The sequence below is a fragment of the Zingiber officinale genome, unplaced genomic scaffold (genome assembly GCF_018446385.1).
Source record: "Zingiber officinale cultivar Zhangliang unplaced genomic scaffold, Zo_v1.1 ctg103, whole genome shotgun sequence".
NCBI classification, from domain to species: Eukaryota; Viridiplantae; Streptophyta; class Magnoliopsida; order Zingiberales; family Zingiberaceae; genus Zingiber; species Zingiber officinale.
In genome coordinates, this window is record NW_024589806.1 from 17,256 (window position 1) to 27,039 (window position 9,784).

The following is a 9,784-nucleotide window of genomic DNA, read 5'->3' on the forward strand; positions in this document are numbered from 1 at the left end:
ATGAAGGAGTAGACTAAGGAAAGATTGAACGAGTGAAAAGAAGGGGATCCGTGTAGAAGGAAGACGAAATACGTGCCTCAGATTCAAAAAATGAGATAAGAAAGAAAGCTGGACCGCTTGTGCCCCGTTCCATATTAGTACGAGTGCGCCACCCAAATAGATCCTGTAAAAAAACAAATACATGTGTGAAGCATATGGAAATCAGCTGATATCGAAGCGAACATTGAACTAAGTTCTTATTCGACCTGTGATCCAAATCACAATTATGAAAAGCGAAAGAAGAAAGGATCGGGCAGGTAATGCACAATTAAGAAAGACCTATTATCCCCTGCACATAGGGTACCGCTCCTACAAGATTCAAAAAGGAATAAATGACACGAACGACTCGGAGCTCAATGAAAGATTCATATTGTATGTATACCATTAAGATGCATATTACCATATTCAAATGACATCTCTGTATAAGGAATATTCACTATTGAGGAACGAAAGGGAGCATTGCGTGCATAAAGAAGAGAGAGGGACTATATTCATCCATACGGAACAATTAATTACTAAACAAAAAAACAAACGAAACTGGGGCAGACTAACAAAGAAGAACATTTCCACTAAAGAACATTAGATCACGAAATTACTAGTATGTTCATATTGAGATTAAGAAGAGAATGATCTATAGTGAACGATTACATGATGTAAGAGAGTAAGAGAGTATAGAAAGACTGAAGTGCTGTGACGGTGGTACCTCCGGTCCCCTAATCTGCTACTCACGAGATGCGTATTCCTACCTAAGGAGATCCTAGATAAGGACTAACTACAAGGGAGAATCAAATCTACTATATATAGGAAAAACACTCCAACATGTGAGGGAACACACATACTGTCTGAAAACAAGCAATAAAATGCAATTTCTACTATCAAACAAGCAGAATTCAAAAATTCAAATAATGACCTATTTTTAATCAAATCCACCCGTCTTGTTTTTTCCAACAAAATGACTAAAAACAACAAAATCACAAAAACAGCAGCCATAGAACAACTGTTTAGGAACCTCTTGGTCAATTTACTTAAAAATTAGAGAAATGAAATGCATTTAAACGCTCAAAACTAACCACACAAACATTATGAAAATGAGAGAAATACTAGCTATCAAACAACGATCCTCAATATATTAAGAGACATATATACATATACAACTAAATAGAAGAGAAATAAGAAGATGATTAGGAAAGATAAAGATATATTTAGATAGAAAGATTATAACACTTCATAAAGATAGAAAGTTAGAAAGTGAGAATGTTAGAGGGTAATCAATTATAGGAAGACTTTCAAAGTGAAGACAGAAGATAGATTAGAGAGATTATAGAACAAATTAGATAGAACATAGGAGAGAATTAGAAAGAATACATAAGTCTTAAATAAAGGAACAAAAGAGACCAAATTGCTAATTTAGAGAGAAAGAAATAGAAAAGAAGAAAACAAAGTGTTAAGTCAAAAGAGTGATAGAAAGAATAAGATAAGAGAGAAATCAGACCACATTGGACCACAAAGGATAGATCGAGAGATCCATAATTCATGAGCACGATCGACAGTCATTAAATTGGATAGATTATATTACTGGAAGAAAGGTTATATATGAATACACATATTAGATAGTAGGATCCTATTATATAAAAGTACGAATATTAGACCATCCGAACTTCCACAGAATAAACTATACGATAGTTCACATATTATTGATTTGGAAGATAATAAGATATGAATAGATAGATCAACGAACATGATTGGGACCATATATATTGTCATGCTAGGGTCCCTCACTTTAGACAGATTCATAGTCAGTCAAAAATAGAGAGCATTGGAATCGAATACTACCTTCATAGGTACACTAATATACCTCCAACAGGTAACCTTAGTGGAACAGAAGAAGAGCTTCGATATGTGTTGTAGTATTAAATGTTCTCAATAAGTATAAGAACAGTCAGCTACGAATATTCATAATATGAGTAGTTGTGGCAGCTAGGTCTCTCATTATATCGCAAGATAGCTCGTATAAGTAAATGAGAAAAGTACTGGGAGGTAAGGGCTCGCTTTATATTTAGGTAGAGGGAAGATTAACTAACAGACATGTGATGATCTAAAGAATTTGTATTATTTAGTACTAGTACCATCCATAACGCAAATTAAATCAGTCTAAATAGTTCACGTGCGGCACGGCCGGGCATCTCATTCTATCGTACAGTACGATTACTCTCCAGTACGCAAACTCATACATTAAGCTAACAAATCACATTCCACACCATTGGACCCGTCGAGGTAGCAATGCTCTAACTAAAGAACGTCGAGGTCGATCCCACCTCACCCTTCTCTATCTTTAGCCCATTATCGCATCAACCACTATCTCACCCGTGTCATATATGAATGATTGAGTATGCTCAAAAAATATGGGCCGAGTGCAACGACGGGGCTCTGTGTAGACGGGATAGTCTATAGGCACTTTCTATATAATATTCAAATCTTTCTGTAAGGGTTGAGCGCATGTTCGCCTTTCTCTCTTTCAGGCTTTTTTGCCCGAAGTCATACTTTCTCACTCGTCCCTTTCCATCCTCGCACTCATGGAAGATCAATAATCCTATATCTGTCTCCGTCCTCGCATTCCAGTTAAAGATAGATTCTAGGTTTGCGTTCTCGCATTCACTTCCACAACTGTCCTTTCACCCTCTATCCGTTCTAGTTGCATGTGTAAAGGAAATAGTTTCTGCAAGTAGAGTTAGAATACCTTTCGAGCTTTGAAGACAGGATCAGAGGCAATTTCATTCTTCCTCCCTTAGTAAGAGCGCTTGTGCCCCGTCTTATATTTGCTCACAATAAATCGGCCCAAACTACAGACTCTCTCTCACCTTCGGGACAGCTAAAAGCACAAAAACTAAATCAGCCTCGCACCATGCCCTTCCCATTCATGTGTCAATCATATTGCATAAAGTGTAATTTGCACTTATCTTTCTCTCCCTCCCTTGAGTAATAATACCTTTCGATCTCACATTCCAGTTGATCGAGACCACCCTTCCGTGCTTCGCTGTGGAACACAGAAGCCAGAGTGCAAATCAAGGATAAAGAAAACAAGAAATACAACTAAAGAGAAGATAGATCAAACTATAAAGACTCCCTTTAGGTCGAGCCCAGCTAACAATAAAGACTTCCCACTCTCCTTAAATCACACTCTCAATCTACGGAACGTAATCTGACCCTCAATACACTTTCACTCTCTATATTCTATACTCAATCTCTCGTATTTCACTCTCTATATTCTAAACTAAATACACTCCCATCACGGTCGATCCCTAAAGTCAGTTCATCTCGTGCCCATTAAAAGCTACCCTTTAAAAAGAAGTTCTTAAATGAGAAGTATGATGAGCAAAAACATAAAGTTCTGTGTGAGACCTCGCGCGAATCTAAGATTAAATCAAGGGATCGAGCGAGATATAATCATATGAAAGTGCAAGTCAAGTTCAGTATCTTTATGAACTCAATTTCATTCCTCGAACTCCAGATAACATAAAGACCCTTGAGCAAGCAAGATAGTTAGAGTGAATGCGTGATCCATATAGTGAAAGTCGAGTTAATGATAGAATGAACTTCAGTCGAGTTCATGCGTTAATTGAAGGTTAGAGTGAGAACGACGGGATAAGACATACTTCTCAAATAGCTAGATGTTCGGAAATTAGAAGTCTTCAAATATAAAACATCAAGTTCTGTTTCTCACTCGTTCCTTTCCCGTCCAGTAAGATCTTACTCGACGTCATCCTTTTCGCTTCGCACCTCTGAGTTTTCCTGTGAAGTATAATCATATGAAACTCAAAGTTCAGTTTCTTTTCTTTCCCGTCAAGTAATATCTTATTCGACGTTCAGTTTCTTTTCTCACGTCGAATCATTACTTTATTACCTCCCGCGACTTTATTACCTCCCCATCAGCAGTATTTTGTCGTGAATACAAAAAACACACTTAGAAAGATCTAGAAATATTGACGGCCCTACCCGGTCGAGCCATCTAAAGAAGCCCTTTCATTTCTCTTTGTTGGCGTTGTCCTACTTATCAACTAGTATCAGTTCGTAAGCCTATCGAAACTCTCATATTAACCAACAACACATGCACTTTGTTGGAACTCAAAAAAAGGTGAGAAAATAAAGCAACTGAAGTCAAGGTGCGTAGCCTATTCAGAACCGGAACAAGCGAATAACCACTGCTTCTTATCTCCTCAACTGAAGGCGCACCTACTGTCACTATCAGTCTAGTCTCTCGAAGGCACTCTTTCGATCTCGAACTCACTTAATAGGCCGGAAGATAGATATTCAGAAAAGCCTCTTATGAGTCCGATCTGAAGAACTGACACCTATCACAACAGGTTCAGTTCCAGGCTCATAACCAGTTGAAGCCAAAGAGTAATCGTACGGGACAGAATGAAACCAAGCAGCAGCCTTTGATGTTCGCAGCATTGCCTTCTCGGCTCCTATCCTTCTGTGAAAAGGATCGGGTATGAGTACGCAAAAGGGACGTATTCATCCCTCAAATTCCCGTACGAGTCAGTAGCTGCAGCACTCAGCTATACTTCTCCCAATAGTCAGAGTACCTTTTCTCGGAGCTACACAAAGAGTCTGTAGGCATCCGAGATTTTCACGTCGCTATAATGATCGCTCGTCCCACAGCAACCACAGCAACACCCAACCCCCATCATAAGTATTTTATGGCTTTAGGCCATTTAGATTAATACTGATGTGTATTCTTTGGCCATCAGCAGTATTTGTAGGCTCAACGGCCATTTACTCTTACCTTATCAGTCGAGCCTATCGGATTGCAAATACTAAAGTAGATATCAGAATAATATAACACCGCAGAGTGGGGCAGAGTCAAGCTACGCGCGATCTCTGCAATCCATAGAGACTAGAGTCAAGGTCGAGCGGAGAAAAGAAATAGAACAAAGATCAAGATAAGACTTCAACTGATCAGAGAGACAAACTGAGAAGAGAGACAAGAGAACAACTTCTTCACTTCACTTCTACTATATTATATAGCTTGACTTGACTCTCTTCCGGACCGGACCCTCCTTGGTGCTCCTACTTTCCCTTAAATTGATTAGGTCATAGGCCTTGAACGAGCTCCTCTCCACACTGCTGGAGTCGCTTCGCACCTCGACTTCCTCTACCCGACCTAGACTTTGACAGAGCCGGACTTCGATGACAACCACTTGTTCTCGCCTGCCCTAGGAGTCCAATATCCCTGATAGTTGAACCGGCAAAGTTGAGCGCAGCGAAATCTTTGCAATTTGCGAATGCCAGTCCCGACTTCAACTCGACGTCTCTCCACTCCACCCGACCTCCACTCTGACTTGAATTGGAATGAGCCGCTACCTATCCCGGAGACGTGGACGGAGCCTTCCCACTGAGTTCCTTCAACCTGAGCCGAGCCCATATTAAGTGGTTTCCGAGGGCGACACTCAATTCTCTCACTTAACCATTTCTCTAAGAAAATTCTTTGATAGCGTAGCAGTGGAATGAATGAGCTGATCTCGCTGGTCTTTCTTTCCCGCCTCTGAGATTAGTTGACTACAGTGGAAAGAAAAATAGAAAAGAATCCAATGAACTATTGATTGGTGAAGGTGATTGGTGAAGGGAGCGCAACTACTTTCTTATTATATAAAGATATAAAGAGAATAGGAGCTAAGGCAGTTCCCGTGACGAAGGAAGCTCCTTCTATGCCTCACCACATCCCCGAGAGAGGTCATAGCCCCCGAGAGAGAGGTCATTTCCCCCGAAAGAGGTCACCAAGCTCTTCCCATCCCAAGCTCATCATCTGATCCGGTCCATGAACTCGCTCCCTGATCACACTACTCAAGCAAAAAGAGACCCGACATGCAATATCAAGATCATCAGCTCATTCCTTATGACCCTGGAGTGCTATTCCATCATGCCACGAAGAAGCATCACCACCACGATCATGCCACGAAGAAGCATCACCACCACGAGGCTATCCTATCATGCCACGAAGAAGCATCATGTCCCCAGCATGCGTAAGATCATCTCCTTGAGCTTGCCTCTATCTTGCTATGCCCCCCGCTTCTCTCTAGCTATCTTCCCCTCTCTATTCCATCTGACCCGTCCGACTCACCCATAAGGTCGCATTCCTGCCTCGCTCTGATTGCAAAGAAGGGAAAGCTTGCTTTGATTTCGTAGAGCCAGAGTGAACGAGCTGAGTTGGCGCTGCCTCTGATCAGACAAGGGTGGAGAGGATGATGAATGCCACAGCCTTGGGAGGTCGATCGCATGCCGCTCGTCACGGGTCCTTTCACTTCCTTTAAGGTCGGCTCCAGAATCTGTCCTTGCACGAGCTGGTCGGCTCATCCCTTTCCTTTGACCTATGCTATGATTAGGTCGGGTCTCCTTTCTTGGTAGGCCTACAGATGAGAATGAGAACCTATTCAATTAAGATTGGATTATAGCCCCGGGTTCACTCACACTAAGATGGAGCTCGCTCCGCACCTATTCTACCTTTCCTCTACCTTTCCCGTCCCACCTCAGCCTTTCTTTCCCTATGGAACTCAATAGACCATGGTAGCCAATTCATTCCCTTGATTGGCACTACCTCAGACCACGGTAGCCAATTCATTCCCTTGATTGGCACTACCTCCCGTCCCATAGGCATCCTACCTTTTCTTTGACTACCTCCCCCATAGGTGTCCGACGGCACCTGACTCTACTCATCACATTCCTCTACCCGAGACCCGATACCCCAACTTATCTGATTGGACCGGCTCGTCTTTCCTTGTCCGTAGCCTGGGGACTATGCCATCCCGATAAATCTGCTTAAATAAGAAAGTCAAGGTCGGCTCCTCCCTCACTAGCTGGGGCGAGGCATTCCTACACTCCCTCACTAGCTGGGGCCTCTCCTTTCCTTCTCTTCCGGCCCACTAGTGATCATCGCATTCCTTAGTGATTGCAAATCTTTCTAGTTTGCAGTTTGCAAAGAAAGATTTTGAGGGCCGTACTATTAGGGCTCGAAATACAGATAGGCACAAAGAAAAAACATCAGCTTACTCCAAATTCCAAGAGTCAATGGTACACCATTGTAGACTATGGTATGCCTGCCATTTAGATATTCGACCGGTTGCTAGCCATGTTAGCAATACTGTAATCTGCTGAGAGAGAGGTTCGACCAGATTGAGGGACGAGCAAAGCGACGTGTGACTAAAGGAAGGGACGAGCTAAGCGACGTATGAGGAGGTTACGAGGCTAGGAATGAGTTGAGCGCAGCTACTTCTTTGCAATCATTAGATAGATCCGCAACTGAAGCAATCCATCGAAGCAAATACGACCAAATAAGTAAGCAGAAGTTCTAGGTCACCGTGTAGTGGGCTTATCATAGTGGTTGACCCGGCTTTCTTTCTATATATAATCTAGTATAGCCCCGAGAATCAGAGTTTCTTTTCGTGGTTGGTTTGCTTATCTGATTGCAGAGATCGCGCATGACTCTGCTGCCATTTGAAAAGATTCTTTTGTTCAATTAGAAATGGCTCGGGTAGTCTTCGTCCTAGGCGGATCACAGTGGGGAGGCAGAGAGCACACTTCATCAGAAGCAGCTCCTTTGGTGCGGAGCGGTGCGTATCGAGTACCATTGCTTTGCTTGACACGTGACGTAGCGAAACTCAAGAGCCGACGCACGGTGTAGAGCCGCTAGGTCACCTCACTATATCCCAATCCCAGGCTTCGTCCTTGGCAGAGGAGCGAGCAAGGCGACGCAAAGAAGAGCGAAATCAAAGCAATCCACGAACTCGCATGCCATTCCGACAGGCAGAGGAAAGTTCCCAGGCTCCGGACAAGTAGCGAAGGGCAGTTTCATGTTTGCATCGTACGTCCGGGGTCGATTCATTCAGGAAAGGGGAGCGACTAGCGACGAAGACAGACTCGTCAGAAAGGGGAGCGACTGAAAGCTGTCCTCACTCTTGTGAAAGGGTCCTAGGTCCTATATGAAGGCAGAAGGCAAAGCAAAGCAAAGATTGCGCTTGCGCTTAACTCTAGGGCGGGTAAAATAGGTAACCCGTCGGAGAGCTGTCCTTGCGTAACGTAAGGCGGCAGGCGACAGTTCATTCTCACGGCGGAGGCTCTGACGGAAGCTACATGCGGCAGTAATGACCCGAGAGACCGCAAGATCCGACAAGAGACCAATTCAGTTCAGCAAAAGCCGCCTACAGGAAGCTACATATGGCATCATCCCGAGAGTAGAGACTTGAAGTTCATGTTTGGGAAGACCAAAGATCAGAAGAAAGAAAGAAAGAATAGAATTCTGTGCCGATGAGATAGGTGCGCTCTGATCTTCCTTCCGTTGATCCTATCAACCGTCTCTGCGAAAGAGAAAGAATGTGGTCTAATTCCCTTACCTAGCCGACACGGATCACCTAAGGGAGCCGAGCAGCGAGCTTTGCTTTCTTATTAGAAAGGAGAGATAGAGAGAGACCTCCGCTGAACTATGGTAGTGGAAGGGCGATGAGCGCGCTCTTGCCTACTACTGCTTTCATTATTTTCTCATTCGTTCCATTGGCTCGTTCACTAGAAAGAGAGAGGCTGAACGAGAGCATCGGGCATGCAATCCGAGGTGCCCAAGCGTCGAATCATTCAGGTGGAAAGTCTGGTCGGGCGATGATAGAGAATTTGGTTTCCGAATGAACAGCTTACAGAATGAGGAATAAAGGTACGGGGGGATAGACGGGCTAGGAGATTAGCGATTCGAATGCTTACGAGATTCAGAGCTAACGGGATGCGACTGGAAGGCTTGGTTAGAGATTGGTTACCGCAATCTGCAATTTTGTTTTCTCCCTCAACCGGAAAGAATTTTTCGTTCAACGACAACTTCACTTTCTTTCTAGTACAGTAAGGAGAAGGCATTGGTTCAGAAAGACTGATCTTATAATATAACTAACCCAACTACCGAAGGCAAGAGAAGAGGTCAAGCATCCACAGCTCGGGAAGGAACCCCAAAAGGAAAAGACATTCTTATAGGAGATGCTTAGTTTACCGCGGAGTGGGTTTGGTTTGCTCAGCTGCCGGTAATTCTTAGAAGTGAAGTGTTTGCGTTCGGTAGAGTTAGTTTGATTTCTGACTCCCGAGGCGTAGCACCTCTTCTTTGATTCTTGACGTTTGATCCAAGAGTTGGAGCTCCACCTGGGGTGGATGTTGATCTTTATTCCATTCCAAGAGTTAGAAGTTGCCGGTAGCTTAATGGGATGTTTGAATCAGACCGACTTGCTCGTGCTACCGACGTGCCTTTCCTGGCTTACCGACCGTAAGGGACGTATGAACTCTACCGTTCCTGGTGCGTCAGGGACAAAAAGTGCTCGCAATACTGTAATTCAGGTCAGAGTGAATGGCTGAGCGCCATAAAATACTGCTGATGGTTTTTTGGGTGTTGCTGTGGGCCGACGGGGAATAGAGGCATCGACCATAAGTACGAGAGAGAGTATAGAGTTTAGTTAGAGCAGATAACGTTCACTGTATTAGTAGATGCCAGAGAGAAAGATCTTTAGAGAACGAATTCTTCGTGAGAACGAAGTCGCGCACCCGGAACAGATTAAACTCAAAAAGCGGAGTGAGGGTGGCTCTACACCTGACTTCTCCTTCCACCAAAAACACTATACCGTAGAGTGAATCCCTATCAAAAACGACGACTCCATAGTCAAAGAAAGTATTCAAATCAAAAAGAGAAGTAAGAGTACCATGTGTGACGCATATAGATCTATCA